Below are 24,433 nucleotides of genomic sequence, written 5' to 3'. Positions count from 1 at the left end.
TATAATAAAATGTGATTTTTAGAATAATTGCTTATATTAAAACTAGGGATTGTTTATCTTCAATGGTTTTTAAAACTCATAAGTGTTTTTGTTAATTGAGACATTCCACATGTCTTATTTTAATAAGAAATTCAAACTATTTCTAAAATTTTAGGAATTTAAGTTTATTTTCAATAATTTTCTTTTCATTATTTTTGTCAATTCCATCATTCATTTATTCATTTATAGGAAAAACATATAATGGGGACAGAAAATGGACAAGTTCAGCAGCAGGAATAAGGGAACATTGCTGAACAGAATATGTCCTCTGTTGGTATATCCATACAATATCTGCCCATTAGGTGGATTGTCTGTAAAGGGCTGAGGAAGAAGAGATGAGTTTGGATCTGTACTACTAGGGGCAGATGCAGACTAGTAGTAAATGGGAAGCATTGGGTGTTTAAGGAAATGATAGATTTCCAGATAATGGAGGTAGATAGTTTTGAGTGATGTTAAGATCAAGCATATAATCAACTTTATGGATGGCTAAGTCACCAAGACAATGTTAACTTGGATGTGGAGAGGCTAAAGAAATGGGCGGCCACCCTATTAGAGGGGGTATCACTATGGATGCTTCAGACTCGTAGATGAGAAGGCGATTGAGTTGGAGGAAAAAATGATGTTGTGAGCACTGGAATCCAAGAGAAGGGAAAGAAGTCTCTCAGTTTTGATGGGTTTTCCCCCCTACTATATTGCAATTCTCTCCATTTGCTTTACAAGTTGCACTTGAATGGTTCCTTCTGTCCATGGATGAATACCAGAAGTGAGGAGGTGCCAGTTTTGTAAAAAGTTTTCCAAATGATTTTAATTCCAGGTTTCCAAGCAGGCTTCACAGTGTCTTTTGGAGTGGGAGAACTTGGCAATATTCCAGAGATTTTTCCATTTTGTCCCCAAAGATGCATTTAGACAAATCGTGTAGGCTTCCTCATCTTACAAGGGCAGCCTTAATACACCTTACAGCTAATTTGGGGAGGAGGCAGAGAACTTTTCCCAGTAGGGGCCCCACATTCTTTGTTGTCCCTATAATCCATGAAAGTGAAAGATTCATAAGACCTGGCAAGAGAAGATGGGAAGGGCGGATTTCCTCCATTGATGAAAACCATATAACATGAGAGCTGCCCATAGAGGGTAGAAGTGGCTTGGTGGGATAGGGTAGAGGGAAGTTGTTTCTTCACAGGTTAGTAACAGAGAAGTAACTGACCCCTCTTTGGGGATGTTGCACAGGGTCGGGAGAAGATAACTTCCAGCTCCAACTCTAGGATTCTCTGTGGTTCAGGATCTTTGGGCTAGATTCAGTCCTGGGGAGTACAACTGTTTCTGTGCTATGTGGCTGGCTGTGCATATCAATCCATTTCCTGTCCAAGAGTTTCATTTGAGGGTAGTCTAGCCCCTCTAGAGGCCAAAGGTTGTTCTCCCATCCATGGGAGGTGTTAAATTTATTTGTGGTTGTGACTGAAATATATTAATTAGGCCTTTGCCAGGGAATTAAATTCTAAATCCCAAGATGAATTACTAAAGTAAATGGAATTTATGATTTATTTATTTACAATTAGGGGAAGATTATATAGAGACAGAGACAGAGAGACATCAGGATTTGGCTTATTCTGATATCAGTTGGAATTTCTAAGCCCCAGGGGGTGGGGGGTGGGGGGTGAGGTCTCAAGATGATGGGCCTTTCTTAAGAGATTTAGATCTCTGCTTCAGACTTTCACTCACCAAAGGAAAAGCAGTCTGAGGTCTCCTGCAGGAGTTCCTCCAGAGGTCCAGTTCCCCTAGTCCAACTCTGTGTTGGATAGACGAGTCAGAGAATCCTCCATCCAACTCGAATCTTGAGTCAAAATATCTTCTTCTGGCCTCTGATCTTTTTAAAGATCTTTTTCTCCTGTCACGTCCAATCACAGCAGATGCTCCTCTCCAGGACTGCCCACTCTTTAGTTCGCACTGTCTTTTGTTATATTATATATTTTTGGTTATTTTAACTCCTTTTTAAAATTAGTTCACCTTTTGTAGTTACTTAACACCTTTTGTAGTTAAAATGGGTAGATCGACTTAAAATACTGAATCACCACCTTTTTGTAGATTAACATCTAAAAGTAGATTGTGAATTACAATTCAATCTTCCCAAGAAAGGAAGACCCAAGTGCCTTCATTGTTAGAATCAGGGGATGTAAAGGGGTCAATTTAGGGGTTTTGACTAATATATCATCCTTATGGTCACCAGAGATGAATTCCAATCCCTATAAAATATTCAAGTCAGTTAGGGAATTTTTTATGTTGGTTTAATTAATATAGAGGGAAGGAATTAAGAACAGAGAGGGAAAAGGGTATGAGATTTCTCCAGCCAAGCCTGAGCCAAGCTCTTCAGAGATCTTGCAATCATGAGGCCTCCTCCCAAGATGAGGGACCTCCTAGGAGGAAAAAAAGGAATCAGCCTAAACTCCAAGAGAGCTCAGGAAACAGGCCTCACCTGACCCACAATATTAAGCTTCTCCCAGTTACTGTATCAAGGACACTCATCACCAAACCGGGACAATAGCTGCAGCCATGCCAAGATGCCCAGCACACTGCCACAAGCCACCTCTCCACCAAAAGTGAGCTGGCAAGAGGAAGTGCCGTGAATATATAGACTTTTTTTAATATCACTTCCTGCATCTCACATGTACCAATGGTAGCTTAAGCTTGACTTAGGACAGCCTAGGGCATCTGTCAGTGGTTTCCGATTTGTCACTTGATGGCACATATCAAAGAAGGGGTGTAGACATTCCCATTTTGTTAGGATTTCCCAGAAAGTGTCCTCCTACTCCAGGCAGTCACACACAGCAGAATGTGGGCCTCTTGGCAAAGGGAGAAAGGACTACAGAGAAGGCCCAGAGATTCTTCCCTCTCTGACTGTCCGGCAGAAGCTGAAGGGCCCTTTTCCCTCCTATAATATTAAGGTTTGGGGCCTGAGTAATGTAATATTTATAGAGGAAATGGGTGGGATATGAAGAACAGGAGATCCTGAAGGTTTTGGAACAGGGAATGGAGGAGTTGAGGGGAGAGAGGAAATATGGCTGCTGATGAGGGAATAGGAGATACCCCCTGCTGAGGCTATTTTTTAAAATGATAGCCTGAGGGGACATCTTCTCTATTTGGATTGATGTGGCAGATACCCCAGAGCAGGAAGGCATGGGACACTCCTGAGGGACAAGGCTCCCTCCAGTCTTAGTTGCCCAGCAGGGGTCAAGGACTATTGATTGTTGAGTAAGTGTCCTGAGATTCAGCTCCCTCTATGTCCCCTGAAATGACAGTCCTCTTATCTGACTGCAAAGATAAATTTTAATAACAATGTTGGATTGGGGAAGGTATCAGGGAAGAAGAGGGATTTCCCTAGATGAGGTTTGAGTCTCTCTCAGCTTTTGAGCTGAGGCCAGGTCTCACAGAGGGATGGAGGGTTTCTTTTATTCTTGTCTATGCTATTTTGTGCTAGTTTTCTTAAATTCAAAGTCTTAGCAGTAGACAGCAAGAGGAAGAAAAGTTCTGATCTTCAGAGGTGGTTGGGCCTGTCTCTTCGGGCTGATGCCCCTAAATACTGGCCTTACAATCCAAACTGTTTCCACTGAGTCCTATTGTCCGAAGAATATCATCACAGGGATCCAGGTAGAGCACACAGTTGGGAAATTCATGAATAGAGGCACTTCTATCTAGAAACAGGAAGAGAGTGCTCCTCACAAGACCAACTTCCACTTCCAGTTGCCCCTCCCCCCACCACCTGTCATTCTTGTCAATATCTTGTCTCTAACATTCCAACTACTGTTTGTTCCACCTGACTGGCAGAAAGTCCAACACTTGCTTTAGTTTTCCTTTCCACTGTAATGGCCAGAGGCTAGGCTATCCCAGGGCTTGAGAAGAGCAGCCAAGTGGATGAAGATGAGAAGGAAGGTAGCTACAGAGCTGGAGAGGTCAGGAATGGGATGTAGGATGTTGGCAGAGGTCAGGAACTTGGTGAAGGGGTTAGAGGGCAACAGGAAGCTAAGGAAAGAGATAGATAGGGAATGGAGAGGAGGAAAGAGCAGGCAGGGGGTAGAGAGAAAAGGGAATATTAAGAAGGATAAAGCAGAGAGGGGAGAAGAGAGATTAATGAGAGTAGCTGGCATTGACATGGGACTTTAAGGCTGGCAAAAGGCTTTAGAGGAGCAGCCTCATTGGATACTCAAATGACCTCTTGCATTATTTATAATGAATTCAGAAAATAAAGAAACTGAGGCTCAGAAATGTCATGGCCTGACTAGAATCACACAGCTTCTCTTCTGGACTTAGTGCTTCTGTGAAGAAGCATCCAGTCAGAGGAAGAGGACACAGGGACAGAATTATTTACAATGTAAGTCCAGAAGGTCAGTGAATTTCCAGAGTAAATATGTTTCTGTGGCATATCTGGCAGAGGAGGACAGGGCCCAGGAGTGTAGCCTGGACTCCAACATGCTGCTGCCAATGGCCCTAAGAATTCCTACCAGCATGCAGGAAGACCATATGGATAAACTTCAACAGAGACAACTCTGCTTTAAATACAACATAGCCAGTTTCTTTGACACTGGTTTGATGTCCTGCTCTCTTCCTTCTTTTGGAATTTGGCAACCCAGCAATGTTGGGTGCCAGGATTCTTGGCTGTGCTTGATTAATTTGGTTTTAAAATATACTTTAATAACAATTCCAATACAACTGCTTCCTTTGGACTACTATGATTATGTTTTATACATTAAAAAAAAATTGTATCCCTGCAAAGTAAAACCCCTCTGAGGTACCACATATTATTTCAGGAAAGCCTCTGTCACCCTTCCCATCACTCCCTTCTCCCTCTTCATGGCCTGTGAAGGGTCCTTGCCAAGGCTCTGGCTGATTCTTGCCTGGCCCTTTGCCCTGTCTCCCCCTCACACACAATTCTGTGAAAGGGAATTCTTTATTCCCAGTATCTATTTTGAGTTAACACTCTAGTTAACACTAACCCCTACTTAGATTGTGAAGACAGGATTAACTCTCCTTTGTCTACATTTGAATTGAATCAACAAGATTGAACACAGGTAAAAAGCTAGCAAGGTACCTGGAGAGCTCGCCAGTCACTTCCTGAGAGCTCCACCCTTTTAACTCAGTCCCCAAACCACTGTGAGCTGTTTAAACCCTCAGAAACTCAACCAGCAGCCACACCCCAGTAAACCAAGCCTCACTTTTCTAAGTGTTGGGTAGATGTCTCTCCAGAGACTGATTCCAGGGCTGAATGGGCAGGTGAGGACACTTTCTCCAGCAGTCATGAAGGGAATGGTTGAGGCAGGGCTGGGTTTTAGGCCTCTTACTGAGGTTATCAGCCATTTAAAAAGGCCAAGATCTTCCACATTGCAACCTAAATACTGAAAGTCGGGGAGCAGGAGGGAACCTGCTCTCATTCCTAGTCACTTTTTGACCGACGGGCTGTCTTTAGATCACACTCAGCCATTTGGGCCTTTTCCCCACTAAATCCTTCTACAAAGGCTGTCACCAATACCAAATCCAAACCCCAAATCAGAGCAAATTCAAAAATCAGAGTATGGGGAAAATGGCTCCTGATCTAGGAGGAAGCTATTTAGATTCAAGCAACAGTCTGGTTTTCAATATAGTTATGGGGAAAATTCTCAATTCTTTAGAGAAGCCAATTGTGGCTCTACTGAGGAGCCCAACTTTCTCTACACGTTTGTAGAGAGCCCCAAATAGACCAAAAGATGGAAGAGAGCCCTCAGGCCACATTTTTAGGGGACAGACCTGGCTTCCATTCCCACAGGTCACCTTTATGTGGATAACAATGTGGCGGCAAGGAGGCATTTCAGGGAGGCATTTCAGGAACAATTGGGTGGGGGACTAATATAAACACTCCCTGGATCACACACACCCAGGATGGACTCCTTATCTCCTATTTCCTGCATTGCATGTATAACTTGTATCTGGGAAACCTCTATAATATTTTATTAATAAATTCTGGTTCCAATAACCAATATTCTAGGTGTCCCACTTCAGTTGGAGCCCCGGGACCAGGATGTAAGGACTCCAGAGGCCTGCTGTGTGCCTGCAGGGGCTTGTGGCAAGTCTCTGGGTCCATAGCTTGTGGCTAAATGGCTGGGGTTCTAACCCAAATTGTAGTTGGGCAGCCTTTGCTATACTAGTTCCTGTGGAGACTTGAACCCCTTTCTCAAGCATGCATTCCGCAGCTCCTGTGAGGGACTGGGTCAGAAATCGGAGGAAGTGAATGATGTCCTCTCCTGGTCCTGGTACTTGAGATTTCAGAGGAAATTTGGGCTGATTTTGGGACCATCTGTCCTGTTCCACTCTATTCTGCTCTGGCAAGTTGCTGTTTCTCTAGAATTGTCTTGTTTTAGCCCAGGGCCCCAGTCTAGTCCCCAGAGTCTAGTTTCAGACTGTTTTAGCAGTTCTGTTGGATGTTTGGTTGCTGCTTTGGTTCAGCTTTAATCCCAATCAGGTTGAAGGTCTTCTGGGACTGCAGGAAAATATTAGGGTGTCATTAAACCCTGTGTGTGAATGTCCTGTGGGTTTTTGCCCAGTATGCTGTTTTCATAATGGGTCAGTCCTCAAATTTGAGAATTCTTCCTTAAGAATAGCATGGAAGATAGCATGGAATTCAGGTTTCTCCTGGCACCCTGCACATTTTATGTGAATTGGAGTGGCCTGCTCTGGGGGTTGTTACAAGGGAATCACTTTAAAAGACTGATATATATTAATTTAAGGTCGCCAAGGAATTAAGCTATGTAATTCCTAAATGAAAACTTGGGTCAGCTGTCAATCTTTTATGGAGTTTAATTACAATAGGAGGAAGAAAGGAATTAGAGAGATAAAAAGGAGAGAAGGAAATAGGGCTTAAATACCCCTTCTGTTTAGGCTGGGCTAAAGGCTAATAGCTGGGGCAAAGAAAAGAGATCAGTCTCTATTACTCACGTGACCAAAATGGAGAAACAGTCTCAAAGGCCCCCACCTTCAGCTTCCTTCAGAGCAAGCTTTTCAAGAGCCCACAGGAACCACACCGACCAACTACTCATCCCCCTTGGAGTCTCCAGACCCTCCTATCTTTAAGGAAACCACCCAAGTTCCTCCCCTCAGTTCTCCCATCTACCAATCATTGTTCATCAATTTCCCTGTGCCAATGGAAGCTCTAGCTTAACCCAGGACCGCCCAGAGGTTTCTGGCTTTTGCACATGTCTATTGATGGTCATATTTTCAAATGATTAAATCTTTGCTCCTTTGCTACAGCCCTTCCTAAATCCTGTTAACCTGAGTAGGGTAGAGATTGGAATAATTAAATTTTGATCTAGGCTGCAGCCCTTACTCAATCCTGTTAGGTCTGAATAGGGTGGAGATTTATTCCAAGTATCTCCATTGTATCAATTCTAAAATCAATCATGACTCAAAGAAATTCCTGTTCTATGCTTAAGCATAGGTCAAAGTCCTTTCCATTGTTCAGCAAAGGGTTTCTGTACTAAGGTAATCTTAAGGGAAGAGAAGGAACCTCCCATGCCAATGGGGTTCCCATTCCAGTAAGAAATTTTCCCAAGTATGAAATATCCCAATGGTGAAATTTCCAACATTTATAAGTCTTAAGGACATCTTGAGGTTTACAGGGTGATCTCTCCTGATGTGTCAAGAGTTTTTTTTGCCCAACTATATGGGAATGACAATCTAGGCGAGATGGGCGACTATTTGGAATATAAATAAATTGCCCAAACTTTTAACCAGGGGTCCTAAGAAGGTGAGTGCCAAGGGCAGTGCTGAGGGGGGATAAGGAGGCTGTCCATGACATTAAAGACAGAAATCATGGCGAGCCAGGCGTGCCTGAGTAGCTTGCAGTATATGGACTGTGGAGCACTTTGAAGCTGGTCGGCTGTATGTTCCCCGCTCAACACTGAGGCTGTCAATGCCAGCCTCATCATCATCAGAGATGCTGCTTCTGCTCTCAGGGGGCTTGCAAGGAAGGCTCCGGGAGGGGGGGGGGGGGCAGGTCATCCCAGTGCTTTAGGTTGTAAAGCCTAAACCACTCTTTGAACCTGGTTGAAGAAGTGGTTGTAAGAGACAGACAGAAAAGGCTGCAACAGGTGGTTGGAGCTGTGAAGGAGGAAGAAACCTTTTTGTTGAGATGGCCTCTGTGGCCTAATGCATGGTCTTTGTGCAGATACCACAAGAGGTGCTGTGAAAGAGTATTCCCTGTTCAGTTTTCCCCAGATACCTGTTAGCTCTATTTTCTAACATTCATCCATTTTAAGAAAAACTTATCTAGTGCTCATAGGGGAGGTTGTTTCTATTTCTATTCCATCCTTAAGCTCCAAATCTGTATGCTATGCCATTTGGACTGGACAATGTGGGTTAAGTTATGAAGTGTATGGGGAGGCCAGTTTTGAATGGCTCTAGGCCTGGCTCAGTGCACTGAGCCACCCAGCTGCCCCCTCAAGTATGTTTCTTGTAATTCATTCTGTCCTTCTCTTCCTCTTCTCTTCCTTTTCATGGGCTTCCTTTTCATGAGTTCATCCCATTCACTGTCATGTCCATGAATGTCTGTATTCCCCTCCATTCTGACTTCCTCCTTTCACATTTTCCTCTCCCCTGTTTATCCCTGGGCCCCTGGGGGGGCCTTTTGAACATCAATTTTCTCTCCCCATTTCTTATTACCTTCTATTTCTCTATAGGGACAGGTCGGCGTCCCCCCCCCCCAATTTGGGGGCTGCTATAGAAAACTGAACTGCTGAGTGAGGGTTATGTTAGTATTTAGTGAATAATCAGATAACCAGGCAAAGAAACTATCCTCAGAGGATCACAATTTTTATTTGTACTGATCCACCCTGAACCTCCCACAGGGGGGAGCTTGTGGTTCAAATGAGGGGTCCACTCATGTGCTGGTATTGTGGCTGTGGGTGTGTATCAAGACAGTTGTCTATAGATAGACAGAGAGACAACAGTGGTAGAAATGTGTGTGCAACATGTGCTATTAAATGGCCAAGATGAAGAAATTCTGCTCAATGACTGAGCTCAGTCCCAACCCCAGGAAGTCACAGATGGACAAACCCTCCTTTCCTCACTTGTGTTTTGTAACTAAATATTTTCTAGGAAGAAATGACTGATTTCATGAAAGTCATGAAGCAAAGACAGGATGTTCTGGCACATCACACTCATGTTAAATTCCTTTGTTTTCCCCTTAGTAATCATCAACACCCAATAGCTTCCTTTTTCTTTTAGCAGATGAATTCTGACAGTTGTGTTGAGGCATTTCAGATCACCCTCTTTCTCCACAGAATCTCCTTCCTCCTTAATTCCACAGGGGCGGTGTATGGGGTGCTCAGGGAGTATCTCTGGCGTGGAGGGCTTGTCCTGCCCTTCTAGGGCAGCTCTCCAACCTCTGACCCCCACCTCACACCCAGCTCTCACTTGTGCCTCCCCTGGTGAACCAGGGCTTCGCTCACCCAGCATGTGAGGATCTGCTTCAGTGGAACAGGAAGAAACCAGGTTCAAGGATTACTAAGGAGAAAACAAGGCAAATTTACTCAAAGGGGACTCAACTCTGCTTCCAACTAAACACTCTTGTTAGAGTTGGCAAAGGGAGAGCTCAGGAGCACAAGCAGGACCATCCAGTGTGGCTGAAGTCTCCAGACCCAGAGTGGGACTGTCTGTGCTTCACACAGGTGAAGGCCCCCAGAGCGGACTACAGATCTGGGAATCAGGCTGAGCAAGCCTCCCCCTGTGCTCAAGGGGAGACTGAGGAGCCACCTCCCTGTGTTATTACCGCAACCCCTCCCCCTACCCCTACCCCTATCCCCAACACCCATCCCTATCCCCATCCCTATCCCCATCCCCATCCCTATCCCCATCCCTATCCCCATCCCCATCCCCTTGAGTTCTCTCCCCTCCCCCTTCCTTCAGAGCCCATCCCATCCCATACACTGGGTACCCCCATCATTACTCCAGGACAGGCTGGATTGTTGCTAGATCCCAGCTGCCTTTAAGCAGGACCTGGACAGGGGAAAATCCACAGCCAAAGGCTTTATGCCCTTTTTCTTCCAGACTGGAAGAATCAGCATCCTTCCTCTTCTCCCATAATCCCACCTGGGGATGCAGGTAGGGCTCTAGATTGGAGTCCAGGATGCAGCCTCTCTAAAGTGAGGTAACCCGGGGTCCGAGTCACCCTCAGCCTTCCTTTGAAGGCCTACAAAATAAAATAACCCCAGTGGACCTAGTGAGCCAGCACTCCCCACACCCAAGCCCCTGGTAAAGGGACCAGGTATTCTGCTTTGCGCACTGATCCCAATATTCATCCCAAGGTGCCAATGGCCACATTGAATCCCACCCCTGGATCAGGCAGTCATCTTGGAGCAGGGATGGTCCTCAGTCCTTCTTGGTCATGCCATCTCACTCAAGGGAGGGCTAAAGCTCTACTACAGACCCTCCTCCTGTCCTGCCCACTCGGGAGTATTGACAGCACAGGGCAGCCCTCATTACTGCAGGGTCTCCCAGGGTCTGGGGATCCCCCTGGCCTAGGCACCAGGGGTGGTGCAGCTTCCCAGCTCTGCCACCTGTCCAGGTAAGGCAGTACAGGATCAGCAAGCAGGCCATACAGACTGGAGGGAGGAATCCTGGTACCTGGGCAACAACCCGGCACCCTGTACCATCACCCCACCCACCAAGATCTCAGGGAAGTAAGGATTGAACCTTCCATCCTAGTACCAAACCCTTATACCCTGGGAGCTGACTGTCTTGGGATGCGGTTCTCTATCCCCTGGCCATTAATCAGCCAATCTTTGCTTTTGAGGGCCCCGGGAGGGAAGGGGGGTCAGTTGAACTGTCTGGGGAGCCCTGGGGAGAGCTTTCAGCATTCAGAGAAATTCTGCCTTGCTTTGTCACCTTGTTTTACACTCTTTCTACTCTTTCTAGCTGCAAGCCTTTGAAGCTCAAATCCTCCCAGCCTAAGCAATTCTCGGCCTTTTGGAAGGAAAGGCCTGTCCATGTGGTGGCAGGTTCTCCCAGCCACAAGCCTCGGTTTCTGCTGGTCACCCCAGTCTGGGACAAGTGCTCAGTGGTTTCTTCCTGTCACACCAACTGGGAGCTCAACAAGGGGAAGAAAATCCTGCATTAAGCAGATCATTCTCCATGTTAGAAGTTTCTGCTGGGGCAGAAGACAAGGTATGGGGGCAGCTGGGTAGCCAGGCCTAGAGACAGGAGGTCCTGGGTTCCTGTCTGGCCACACTTCCCAGCTGTGACCCTGGAAGGTGGATTGGTTGAAGTAATGATGTTCCTAGACCGCCGCATCCCAACTGGGAGCACTTATTACTCTGAATCAACAAGTGCTCCCAGGTAGGAGGTGCCAGCCTAGGTGATCCCCAACTCCTACTGCTAGGAAGCAATCATTGTCATCTTTATTGCTTGTCCCCAGACTGGGATAAGTGCGCCCAGCCTGTCAGATCCCAACTGAGAGCACTTATTACTCTGAATCAAATAAATGCTCATAGTTAGGAGGTGCCAGCCTAGGTCATCCTCAAGCTTGCTGCTTGCTTAAAGTTTCTGCTTGTTCCCAGACTGGGATAAGTGCGCCCAGACTGTCCCAGACATCCCAGTTAGGAGGCCTAAGTTACTGCTAGGAAGCAATGATTCTTCACCATTAAAGCAAGTCATGTGCATGTCAGAAGTTTGTGCTGGTCATTCTATTGCTTTGTTCCCAGACTGTCACATCCCAACTGGGAGCACTTATTACTCTGAATCAAATAAGTGCTCCCAGGTAGGAGGTGCCGGCCTAGGTAAGCCTCATCTAGGAAGCATTCCTGTACAGAAGTTGTGCTGATCATTCTATTATTGCTTATTATTTATCTAGGATGTCCCCTGAAGACATCCCAGCATCTCAGAGGGAAAACAAACCCCATTCTCATCTTCTAGGAGATGAGGTATAACTCTCACATTCTCCCTTTGCACACCCTAACTAGGAACACTTGAGCTTTCTAAAGACTTTAATAAGTGCTCCAGGTTAGGTGGTGAAAGTCTAGAAAGCAATTTCACCTGAAAGCCAAAGTACTGTATGTCAGGAGCTACTGGGATGTCAGGAGTTTGTGCTTCGACCTTAGCCTTTCACATCCCAACCTGGAGCACTTATTCTTCAAAATCAAATAAGTCCTCCCAGTTAGAAAGTGCAAGCCTAAGTAGAAGTAATTCAACCTTTTTGAAGCAGTGATCATTCTCGTTTCTGGTTTCTCAAAGTTTCTCAAACTATGAGGATGAATCCTTTAGACTAAGATAACTGAGCAAGATGAAGAGCTCAGAGATGAAGACTGTCAAGCCATCAAGATGGTCAAGCCATCCAGAAGAGCAAAAGACTCCAAATATCAACTATATGTATAGAAGCAGAAAGTGATGTGGATTGAATATAGAAATGCTTGTTGGCACCTCTGTAATGTAATTTGTTCCTAGACTGTCACATCCCAACTGGGAGCACTTATTCCTTATTATTCAAAATCAAATAAGTGCTCCCAGTAAGGAGGCACAAGCCTAGGAATCCTGCTAGAAAGCTGTGATCATCCTCACCTTTGAAGCAAAGCCCTGGGCATGTCAGAAGTCTGTGCTGGTCATCCTATTATTGCTTTGTTCCCTAGACTGTCACATCCCAACTGGGAGCACTTATTACTCTGAATCAAATAAGTCCTCCCAGTTAGAAAGTGCAAGCCTAAGTAGAAGTAATTCAACCTTTTTGAAGCAGTGATTATTCTCGTTTCTGGTTTCTCAAAGTTTCTGGTGCTTGAATGAATAAAAAGCATCCTGACTACTTGTACTTATTACTTGGAATTATTTCCAACCACTGAACTCTGAGGATGAATCCTTTAGACTAAGATAACTGAGCAAGACGCTCCTCTGAGACTGTCAAGCCGTCAAGATGGTCAAGCCATTAAGAAGAGCAAAAGACCCCAAAGAATATCAACTTCTATACATATAGAAGCACAGAAAGATGTGGATTGAATATAGAAATGCTTGTTGGCACTTCTGTAATGTAATTTGTTCCTAGACTGTCACATCCTAACTGGGAGCACTTATTCCTTAATAATTCCAAATAAGTGCTCCCAGGTAGGAGGCACAAGCCTAGTAATCCTGCTAGAAAGCCGTGATCATCCTCACCTTTGAAGCAAAGCCCTGGGCATGTCAGAAGTTTGTGCTGGTCATTCTATTATTGCTTTGTTCCCTAGACTGTCGCATCCCAACTGGGAGCACTTATTACTCTGAATCAAATAAGTGCTCCCAGTAAGGAGGTGCCAGCCCAGGTCATCCTCACCTTCTGCTACTTCACCTTTGAGACCAAAGTGGCAAAACACTGGACTAAACCTCAGACACACCTACCTGACAAACTCAAATTGGGAGTGAATTGGGCTGTTTCAAGTGCTGTATTGATGTAGGATGTCCCTGAAGACATCCTAGAATCTGAGGCAAGGCAAACCCCATTCTCACCTTCTAGACGAGGCATTGTGAACTTCTCCCCTGCACAGCCTAACTAGGAACTGGGAGTTTGTGCTCTGACCTTAGCCTTCCACATCCCAACTGGGAGCACTTATTATTCAAAATCAAATAAGTGCTCCCAGTTAGGAGGTACAAGCCTAGGACTGCCTTGACATGCACTAGAGATTTAACCATGAACTTGCACACATCATAAAACTGAATGAAAGAGGGGGATGGATTAAGAGCCAGGCATGGAGAGGGGAGGTCCCGAGTTCAACATGGCCCTCATTTCCTAGAGGGCCAGAACACTAAAGTGTTCTTCCCAGTTAGAGCCATTTACCTTGTTTGCAAAAGGCAAAGGATATACTGGTAAAATAAATGGGTTAGCTTGGTAAAATGAAAAAGGTTAATTTCCATCCTGGACTTGCATCCTGCCATTGAGAACAGTAGAAAATAATCCCATTAGGTAAAATTAGTCCATAGGTATATGGGTAGCTCAAGAGAGCAAATCCAACACTTGTTACTGCTAGGAAGCAATCATTCTCCCTTTAAACTAAAATTTCTGCTAGTCATTCTATTATTGCCTTTGTTCCCAGACTGGGATAAGTGCTCCCAGGGATCTATTCCTAGACTGTCACATCCCAGCTGGGAGCACTTATTCTTCAAAACTAAACAAGTGCTCCCAGTTAGGAGGTGCCAGCCTAGCAATCCTGCTAGAGTTCCTGCTAGAAAGCAGTGATCATTCTCGCCTTCTGAAGCAAGAAACCCATTATTGCTGGGCCTTCAGCCTTACTCCTAGACTGCCACATCCTAACTGGCAGCACTTATTGATCTTCAAAACCAAACAAATGCTCCCAGCTAGAAAGTCCAAGTCTAGGTTATGCAGGCATCAAGTATGCACGAAGCAGCACATCCAGGTTCCCCCATAGCAAAATAATCCATTGGCTTGACATCAAGATTCCCACTTGGAGAGTCCCTCAGACTGGCTCCTCCCCACTGGGAGCACTTATCTCTCTGATGAATTAAAGAAGTGCTCCAAGTTAGGAGGCGCAAGTCTAGCTGCTCCTCTGTAGGCAACTTCCCAGACTTGCCACTTACATTCTCTATCCCGTGTCTGTGCTGCAGACCTGACAGATCTTTTGCCTCTAGAACTGGCAGGTCCAATGAGAGCACAAGTGGATTTGGGCTAGCAGCCAGGGTTCCGACATCCCCCCAAAAAAGCCAGAGGGAAGGAACGACCATTGGCAAGTGTCTGTTGGATTGATTTGCCCCTAAACTATCACATGCCAAATGAAAGCTCCCAGCTAGCAAGTCACTTTTGCCTTTGCATTTCTGCAGTTTCCATCCTATCCCAAGTTACCCCGTATATTATTAATACCAGCCCATATTGCTGTATTACCTTATAACCAACATCATCACCAAATACTAAATGCTTCCCACCGAGGGACGGATTCTTCTTCACTAAAGTGATCCCAGCTAGGAATGACAAGTCCAAGTTGTCCTCCATCTCCTTTATCCATTCTGATAGCAACTTAATCCTCATGCAAGTCCCAACTGGGAGCACTTATCAGTCTGATACATTAAATAAGGGCCCCAAGTTAGGAGGTGCATGCTCAGGCTAGGTTATTCTGGTGAGCACCCTCCCCTTGCAAGTAGAAGTGCAGGCCTGCCAAGTGGAGGCAGCTGGGTAGCTCAGTGGATTGAGCTAGGTCCTGGGTTCCAGCTGGGTGACCCTGGACAAGTCACTTCACCCTCATTGCCTAACCCCAGTCTGCCTTGGAACCAATACAGTACTGATAACTCAACATGTGCAACATGTGAAGCAGATTTTTATCTCAAGAAAAGGCTTCTGTATCATTAATGCACCCCCCAATTCTAATCAAATTCTAATTCTAATCAAAGTGTTAGGGCACCAGGTCAACAAAGCAGCAATCAATGAATAAATAGAATGAAAAATAAAAAGCACTATAAAATATATATTGCATTGCAGATGCAAGATGAAAGACAGAATTTTATAATTTTATAATTGAATTTACACAAACAAAAAGCATATCCTGGCCGGGGTAGAAATGGACTACAAATTATTAAATTAAAATCCAGTTACTGGATGCTATTCTCTTCCCCAGGGAGAATAATATCAGGCTACATCTGTGTATCCCAATGAAATTTTAATTCAATTTAAACTTGCAGTCCCCAGACTTGTGGATCGACTCCCGGCCATTCCTACTTGCTTTTCTTCCGGAGGGGGCAACCGCCATACTGTAAGAAGGCAAGGGCTTAACCCCAAGTGACCCTAGCCAAGTCATTAAACCTGTTTAATATATATACATATAAAGAGGAAAAAGGCTCAATTTGTATCTCAGATCCTGCATCCTTAACAATTAATCCTGTTCTTCAAAGCCTCTAAAATTTTCCCAATTAACTTGAACTCATTGCAAGCCTAGCCAGAGGGTGCTGGGTGGAAGGAGCTCCACTGGGGGACAGGGAGGGGGCCAGAATTACAGGACATCCAAGAGGATAGGAGGCAGAAGGGACGGAAAAGGGAAGGAAGGAGGGAGAGGAGACAGGTTGTCAGGCCTGGAAAGGCCTGTTGGCTCACCTTGCGCTGAGGTCTGGGCTGGAGTCGCTCCCGTGAGAATAAGGCTTCCTAAGGTCCGTAGAGGCTGCCAGGAGATCTGGATACGAACCACAGGAGCCCCTCTCATATACCTGCTTTCCACTGCACAAAGCCCCACCCTCCTCAGCCCCCACCCACCTCCCCCCACCCTCCTCAGCCCCCACCCACCTCCCCCCACCCTCCTCTGCCCCCACCCAAGCAGTGTCCAGGGCAAACTCCAGGATCCAGGATGGAGTCCTTCAATATCCCCTCCCTCCCCCATTTCAGATCCCCTCCTTGGGGGCCTTTTCTATGATACTGTCCTTTGTGAGGTAGAAGCCATGGATGTTCCCATTTTAGAGATGAGAAAACCCAAGTCCAGACTTCCTGCCCTGGAGCCAGGATCTTCTGGGTCCTTCTGAGTACAGGGTCCCTTGGGGGCTCCATCCTGCCCCTGCCCAGAGGCTGCTGGGAATCCCCAAAGCTAGGCCAAACTTTACCATCACCCCAAAGCTAGGCCCAGAATCCCTAGAGATGGGGGTGATGGGATGGAGAAGGATGGGGAAGAGACCAGAGGGTTTTAACAAAGCACATTCAAGTCTCAATAAATATTCATAGAGTGCAGTTCTAGGAAGGAGACCTTTTCTCTGCAGCCAGGGTGTCTAGAGCTCTTTAAAGTTTATTGGGGGGGGGGGGGAGCCAGATAGCTCAGTGGATGGAGATGGGAGGTCCTGGGTTCCAATGTGGCTTCAGACACTTCCTAACTGGGCAAGTCACTTGACCCCCCTTGCCTGGCCCTTACTGCTCTTCTGCCTTAGAACCAATACACCGGATTGATTCTAAGCCAGAAGGTAAGGGTTTAAAAAATAAATAAGGCTTATTAGGACCTTTATAAAGACTCATTTGATCCAGAAAACAACCCTGAAAGGGTAATGCTATTATTAATCCCTTCATATAGTTGGGGAAACTGAGGCAGGCCTTGCAGGGTCACACAGCTGGGAAGTGTCTGAGGCAGGATCTGACCCCCAAGTCCAGTGAGCCTGAACATGTCAATCTGGCTATTAAAACCTCTGTGACCTCAACTAGAAGATGGACCTGCTTGAGGGACCCACAGGGTCATTGGAGAATTTATGGAGCCATGAAAGGGGAAAAGAATATGCTTGGAAAAGGGAAAGAAAAGACCAGAAGGGGCTGGGGGGGGAGGGGAAAGGGAGAAGAGTCAGGGGATGGCAAAGGGCAGAAGTTTTCTCCCTTCTCCTTCCTCTTCATCTCCTCCCCCCCAAGTTAACTCCTACCATCTTTGGTACCTCCTGGGCCTTAAGCCCAGGCTCTCCAAGGTTAAGTCAATCAACCAATTAGCATTTAACCTGATAGTAACCATTATGTTAAATGCTGGAGATGGCAGGAAAAACAAAAGATCCCTCCCTACCCAGCAGACATTTACTTATAATGGGTTAAACCAGAATCTTAACTAGATTCCAAGGAGGAGGAAGTTCACCCACCCAGCAGGGGTGTAAAGCCCATGCCCCCGGGGGGAGGGAGCATCTCATGTGCCCTTTCTCTGGATTCTGAGACCACACCTCCTGCCTTATCTGAGATTTACATACTGTACTCCACCTCTGGGAGTCAGTTTCTCCATTTTGTTTTGATATCCCTAGGGCATCTCTATCATCTAATTCAATTCCCTAGTTTTCTGGATGAGGAAACTGAGTCAGAATATGATTAAATGGGGGGCAGCAGGGTAGCTTAGTGGGTTGAGAGACCAGAGGTCCTGGGTTCAAATTTGACCTCAGACACTTCCCAGCTGTGTGACCCTGGGCAAGTCACTTAACCCCCACTGCCTAGCCTTTACCACTCTTCTGCCTTGGAACCAATACACAGTATTGACTCCAAGGCTGGAAGGTGAGGGTTAAAAAAAAATGGCTGCATAATGACCAGAAAGTGGTTAGCAATGATTCCAAGATGGAAGGTAAGGGGTTAAAAAAATAAGAATATGATTAAATGACTAGCCTACCGGGGCATGATGGCATATGCTTTTCTTCCCTGCTGTTGGAGTGGCAGATAACTTTATTTCTGGAATTCTGAGTGTCACTATGGCTAAAGCCACCAAAAGACCCACAAATTTGTCATGGGGACCAGAAAGCCAACTGGTTAGCTCACCAAGGGCAGCTGTCCCAGGTTGGAAAGCTCCTGTGCCCATTAGTTTGGGGATCAAGCCTGGCTCTTGCCACTCCTCCTCTAATTGGAAGGAGAAGACAGGGAATTCAGTCTCAAAATGAATAACCAATGACTTGCCCCATCACAGAGCTGAACCCGTCCTCTTGGCTCCAAATCCAGCTCTCCTACCTCTCAAAGGATGGAAGCATCAGACATAGTCTTTTCACTTATTGAGCTTTCCAGGCTTCCTTCAAGTGCCAGCTAAAATCTCATTTTTTGCAGCAAACCTTTCTCAATTCATCTCCATTCTAGATGTTCTACAGGCAGATCTGGCCTTTCATGACCCCTTTTGGGGGTTTCCTGACAAAGATCCCAGTGGTTTGCCAGCTCATTTGACAGATAAGGAAACTGAGGCAAACAGGGTTAAGTGATTTGCCCAGGCTCACACTAGTGTGTGACTTAACTGTGTGAGGCTGGATTGGAACTCAGGTTTTCCTGACTTCAGGTCCATTGCTCTATCTACTACCCCACCTTCCCTCTATCAATTGTTTCCATTTCACCCTGTATAAAGCTAGTCCAGATATTTATTTATTGTCCCCTCCGTGAGACTGTGAGTTACTTGATGGCAGAGATTATCTTTTGCCTCTTTTTGTACCTGGAGCACTTAGCAAGTGCCTGACACATAGTAGGTCAATGTCAATGGATTGAAGAATATTGAGGGGAGGGTGCTCAAAGTTTCAGGTATATGAAGCCTGGAAAGGTAGAGGAGGGGGTTAAAGTTATGAAGGACTTAGAATGGCAAAGGATTTTGTATTTGATTCTGGAGGTAATAGGGAGCCACTAGAGATTATTGAATAGAGGAGGTGAAATGATGGACCCTGAGCTTGAAGGAAATCACAGATGGCTGAATGGAGGATGGAGTGGAGTGAGGAGAGATTTGTGGCAGTCAGAACAACCAGTGGGCTATTCCAGTGGTCAAAGAGTGAGGACACAAGAGTCTGCTTTAGGGTGGCAACAGTATCAGAGGAGAGGCGGCATCCTGGGGAAATATTGGGAAGGCAAAATCAAATAGGCTTTGGCCACATGAGTGAGTGATCCTGATGAGTTGTGGGATTGGGGCAGCTGGGTAGCTCAGTGGATTGAGAGCCAGGCCTAAAGATGGGAGGCCCTGGGTTCAAATTTGGCCTCAGACACATCCTACCTGGGTGACCCTGGGCAAGTCACTTCATTCCATTGCCTAGCCCTTACCACTCTTTTGCCAACACTAAAGTGTTAGGTAAGGGCTTAAAAAAAACAGAGTTGAGGGATGACACCTGGGTTGCCTCTACAGTAGTGGGGAAGGTAGACTAGGGGGAGAAAGAGCCTGAATTCAGTTTGGGCCTTGTTGGATTGTAAGACAATTAAAATGGGTTTCTGGTTTAAGATGTCTGAAATGTAGTTAGAAATGCAAAACTTGAAATCAAGGGGCACCTAAGTGGATCAGGGGACAGAGAGCCAAGCCTAGAGACAGGGGGTCCTGGGTTCAAATGTGATCTGACACTTCCTGGCTGTGTGACCTTGGACAAGTCACTTGACCTCCATTGCCTAGCCCTTACCACTCTTCTACCTAGAAAGGAATACTTAGTATTGATTGTAAGACAAAGGGTTTAAAAAAACCCAAAATCTTGAAATCAGCAGAGCAGTTAAGTAGGATGATTAAATAAAGATAAAGATTCCTGAAACATTAGCATAGAGAATAGGTAAAGCATTTGGAGCTGATGAGATTACCTAGTAAAGCAGTTTAGAGGGAGAAGAGAAGGCCCAGGAGGGATGCTGATGGGACACCATAGTTATTGGCCAGTGAAGTCCAGGGGCAGCTGGGAGGCTCAATGAATAGAAGTCAGGCCTAGAGATGTGAGGTTCAGGGACCAAATCTGGCTTCAGACACTTTCTAGCAGAGTGACCCTGGACCAGTCACTTAATCTTGCCCTTACTTGCCCTTACACAGTACTGATTCTAAGACAGGAGGTAAGGATTTTTAAAAAATAAAAATCAACCATTCTACAAAGGGAGCTAGGTGGATGTGTGGAAAAAGAGCCAAGTCTAGATATTAGAGGACCTGGGTTCAAATTTGGTCTCACCTCAGATACTTCCTAGCTGTATTACCCTGGACATGTCACTGAACCCCCATTGCCTAGCCCTGACCACTCTTCTGTCTTGGAATCGATCCTTGGTATTGATTCTAAGAGAGAAGGTAAGAGTTAAAAACAAACCAACCAACCCAGCAATCTACATCTTCACCACCTTCTCCCTAGTTATGAAGAAGAGCATCCTGCCAAGTCCATCCCCATCCTTGTATTCTCAGTATCATCTATTCCAATCTCCTCTCTCACCCCCTTATCCTGCCTCTGGACACTTGATCTTCAGGAATTTACTGACCCAGATTCCCCAACCAGAACTTGGGGACACTTTAAGCCCCCCCAGTTATCCCCTTCATCATTCTTTCATCTTGGATCTCTCCCTAACCGTTAACTGCCTTCCTGTTGTCTATATCCATTCTCAAAGCTGTCCATCTACCTTTAAATACTCTCCCTTGAGCTTATCTCCTGAAAAAGATGATCCCGTATTTCTCCTTCGCCCATCACCTCCACTTTCTCACTTCCCATCCATTACTGAGCCCCTTGCAAGTCACTTCTGGCCCAAACCACCGGAATGGAGCTTCTCTCTCCTAGATGGAGAGCCCTCCCAAAGGTGCAGGTCCTCCTGGAACACCCAGACAGCCCTAACTGCTAAGTGCAAGAGTTTTGGATCTTTATCTCCATTTTCTCCATTGTTTATGTCACCATTGATTGATCCTTCCTCTTGGGAAATCTCTGGTCCCTTCTGATTCTCTTACTCTGTCTGCTCCTCCTTGATCTCCTTGACTCTATCAGCACCCCTATCCATCCCATCTACTTGGGATATCTCCATGCTTAGTCCCAGGACCTAATTATTAATCTACTCATTGAGTAAGTCTTTATTTAGCATCTCCTACGTACCAAACACTACGCCAGGGGCTGGGAATGCCAAGACAGGAAGAGTTTCTATTTTATTGGTAGAAAACAACAAATTGGCAGGAAAATAAGGGCATCCCTGTGTGTGTGTGTGTGTGTGTGTGCGTGTGTGTGTGTGTGTGTGTGTGTGAATTGGTTTGGGATCATTCCAGTAAGAGAAGAGACAAAGGACTGACCACCCTCAACCACTCCCAGACACACTCACCATTTGCTTATGGTGGTGGCCCAGTTTTGCCATTACTCGTCGTCCTGGGTGCCATTAGATGGTAAGTTCCTGGACAGCCAGGACCCTCTATGCCCTTCTCACTTTTTGCCCATCCTCATAGGAACAGGGAACTTTGGGGGCTCCAACTTACAAGCTAGTCCTAAAACTTGGGGTTCATCAGATCTTATTAGGCTACAAATTGGGGGACTCTAGACGCCACATGGTCACTAGACATTAGGCTAAGTGCTGGAGATGCTGAAAGAGGCCAGAGCCAGTCCCTACGCTCAGAGAGCTCCCAAACTCCTGGGGAGAGAGCAAGAAGACAGATATGGACAGACATGTTGGATGTGGGATGAAGAGAGGGAAAGCCACTGGAAGGAAGAAAGCTGGGGAAAAGCTTCCAATGGAAGGCAGAGCTCAGACCCTAGCCCTTCTGGTGCCTTCCTTCTCTTCTTTGTCTTCCCAGGTGAGTCTCTGCTCCCTGGGGCTCCAGAATCAAATCTATGCAAATGACCACAATTCTCTTTTTTCCCTCTCTGGACTCCCAGCCCAGAATCACAATGTACCAGTTGGACTTGCCCTAGGATGTCCCCAAACTCAATAAACATCTCTAAAAAAATGGAATGAATTCTTCCCCCACCTCCCCCAACTATCCTCTTCTGAATCTCTATTTCAGTGTCAAAAAGCATTTATTAAGACCTACTATGTGCCTCGAACTGTATTCTGTGGATCCAAAAAGAGGCCAAAGGGAGTTGCTTTCAATCAGTAGGCTTACAAGCAAACTGGACAGACAAATGGGTGAACAAATGTAGACAAATCAAGCTCTATGAGGGATAAACAGGAAATAATGATCAGAGAAAAGGCACTAGAATTAAGAGTGTTTATGGAGGTACTCAGGGGGTTCAGAGGACAGAAAGCCAGGCCTGGAGCCAGGAGGACCTGGGTTCAAATTTGACATGACCTTCTCTAGCTACATGACCTTGGGCAAGTCACTTAACAATTGCTTTGCCCTTAGCACTCTTCTGCCCATTCTAAGAGAGAAGATATGGGTTGGGTTTTTTTTTTTTTTTTAAGAGGCTTTTCCCCTACCTTTCTCCTAGTCTCCCAGACTACCAGCCTCAAATTTAGACTTTTCCTTTACTGTTACCTGACTCAGTCTACCTGGCATTCCTCTACTGTACTCCTTACCTCTGCTTCTCACTATTCCTAGTGTTACTCAAGGCTCAGACCAAATGTTCTTACTGATACCAGGTATTGCTTCCAAAGCAGAAGAGTTAAGTGCCTTACCCAGGGTCACATAGCTAGGAAAATCCAAGATGGGATTTGAACCCAGGACCTCCCATCTATAGGCCTGGTCCTCTATCCACTGAGTCACCCAGCTTCCCCTTCCTGATTCCTCCAGCTGTTACTCTATAGCCCCATCCCCAATAAAATCCCTTATATCTATTATGCAGGTACCTGTATGTGTTCATTAAAATTGGTCCCCTGGACCTGAGGCTTTCATGTTTTTCTTTGTGTCCCCAGAGACTTGTTACTGTTCTCAGCCCTGAACCCCTTGGACTTTGGTCCTCGGGATTTTCTCCGCAAGGGTACTGGAGTGGTGCGCCATTTTCCCCCCAATGGGTCCCCATTTGAGAAATGAAGAAGTGACTTGCTCAAGGTCACACAACTCCCAGGAGTCCAAGGCTAGATTTTAACCCAGACCTTCCAGACTCCAGGCCTGAGTGCTCCATCTACTGAACCATCTAGCAGCCCCTCCAGGCAGATAGTAGCTCCACCTTCCTGAGCCCTCCTTTCTCAAATCCATTCAGATGCCAAATCCTAACCCAAGTTAATGGGACAAAGGCCCTGGGAGTGGCGCCCTGGTGGATTGACTGTCTTTTTTTCTTGGAAACAATGGAAAGGAAGGCAAGGACAAATCTGGAGGGTGGGGAAGGGAGGAAGAAGGAGAGCATAATTGGGAAATGTAATCCCACTAAATGAGAACTCTATACAAATCTGGAGGATCCCAAGAAACAAGCCTCACCCTCATCCCAATTTGTGAAAGGAGGGAAGAATCCACATTAAATAGAAATACCTTTCCCAGGGCCCTGGAGGGAGAACCAGGCATATAGATGATCCTGGGTTCAAATGTGAACTCAGACACTTCCCAGCTTTAACTCCCTTAAGCCCAATTGTCAACCCTTATCATTCTTCTGCCTTGGAACTAATCCTTAATATTGATTTTTAAATGGAAAGGAAGGGTTAAAAAGCCCCCAAAGTATCAGTCTGGTAGCTAAGACAGACACATGCTAACTAAGACCAAAGATACGGGCTAAAAAATGACAAGAAGAAATCGATTTCACTTGGGGAAATCGAGGGAAAAGGGGAGAAGAGGGAACTAGAAAAGGGTACATTAAAGGCAGAGAGTAGACTGAAGCCAAACAAAAAAGGCACCAAGAAAGTACAAAAAAGTCCCCAAGAAAGTAGAAAAATGTTCTTGGGTCTTCCTGGAGAGCCAAAGAATTGGGCGCCATTCAACGGGGGATTGGCTGAACCAGTTTTGACATAGAAATTGGGACGGAACTTTTAATTTCAATTTAGAATTTGTTCTAAGAAACAAAGAAGGGAATGATTTCTGGCAAACTTGGAGAGACTTGTATGAACTGAGAGAGAGAGAAGGGAGTAAAACCAGGAGAACAATTCACACAATGGCAAGGAGATCATAAAGGCAAATAGTTTTGAAGGACTTAAGGAGAAAAACAAGACTCATGATTTGAAATCAGTTACCTGCTTCCTGTCGGAAGTGCAGAATGAGCCTTTTTTTGGACTTGGCCGATGCAGAAATTTCTTTCCTTGACCATGTCTGTGTGTGTGTGTGTGTCTGTTTTTCTTTTTCGATGGGGAATAGGGAGGTGGAAGAAGAGAGGGTAGATTTCTTTCTGATTAAAATAATAC

Source organism: Monodelphis domestica, chromosome 4 (assembly GCF_027887165.1).
Source record: "Monodelphis domestica isolate mMonDom1 chromosome 4, mMonDom1.pri, whole genome shotgun sequence".
In the NCBI taxonomy this organism is placed as follows: Eukaryota; Metazoa; Chordata; class Mammalia; order Didelphimorphia; family Didelphidae; genus Monodelphis; species Monodelphis domestica.
The sequence above is the reverse complement of the archived record's forward strand: the minus strand, read 5'-3'. Positions refer to the sequence as shown.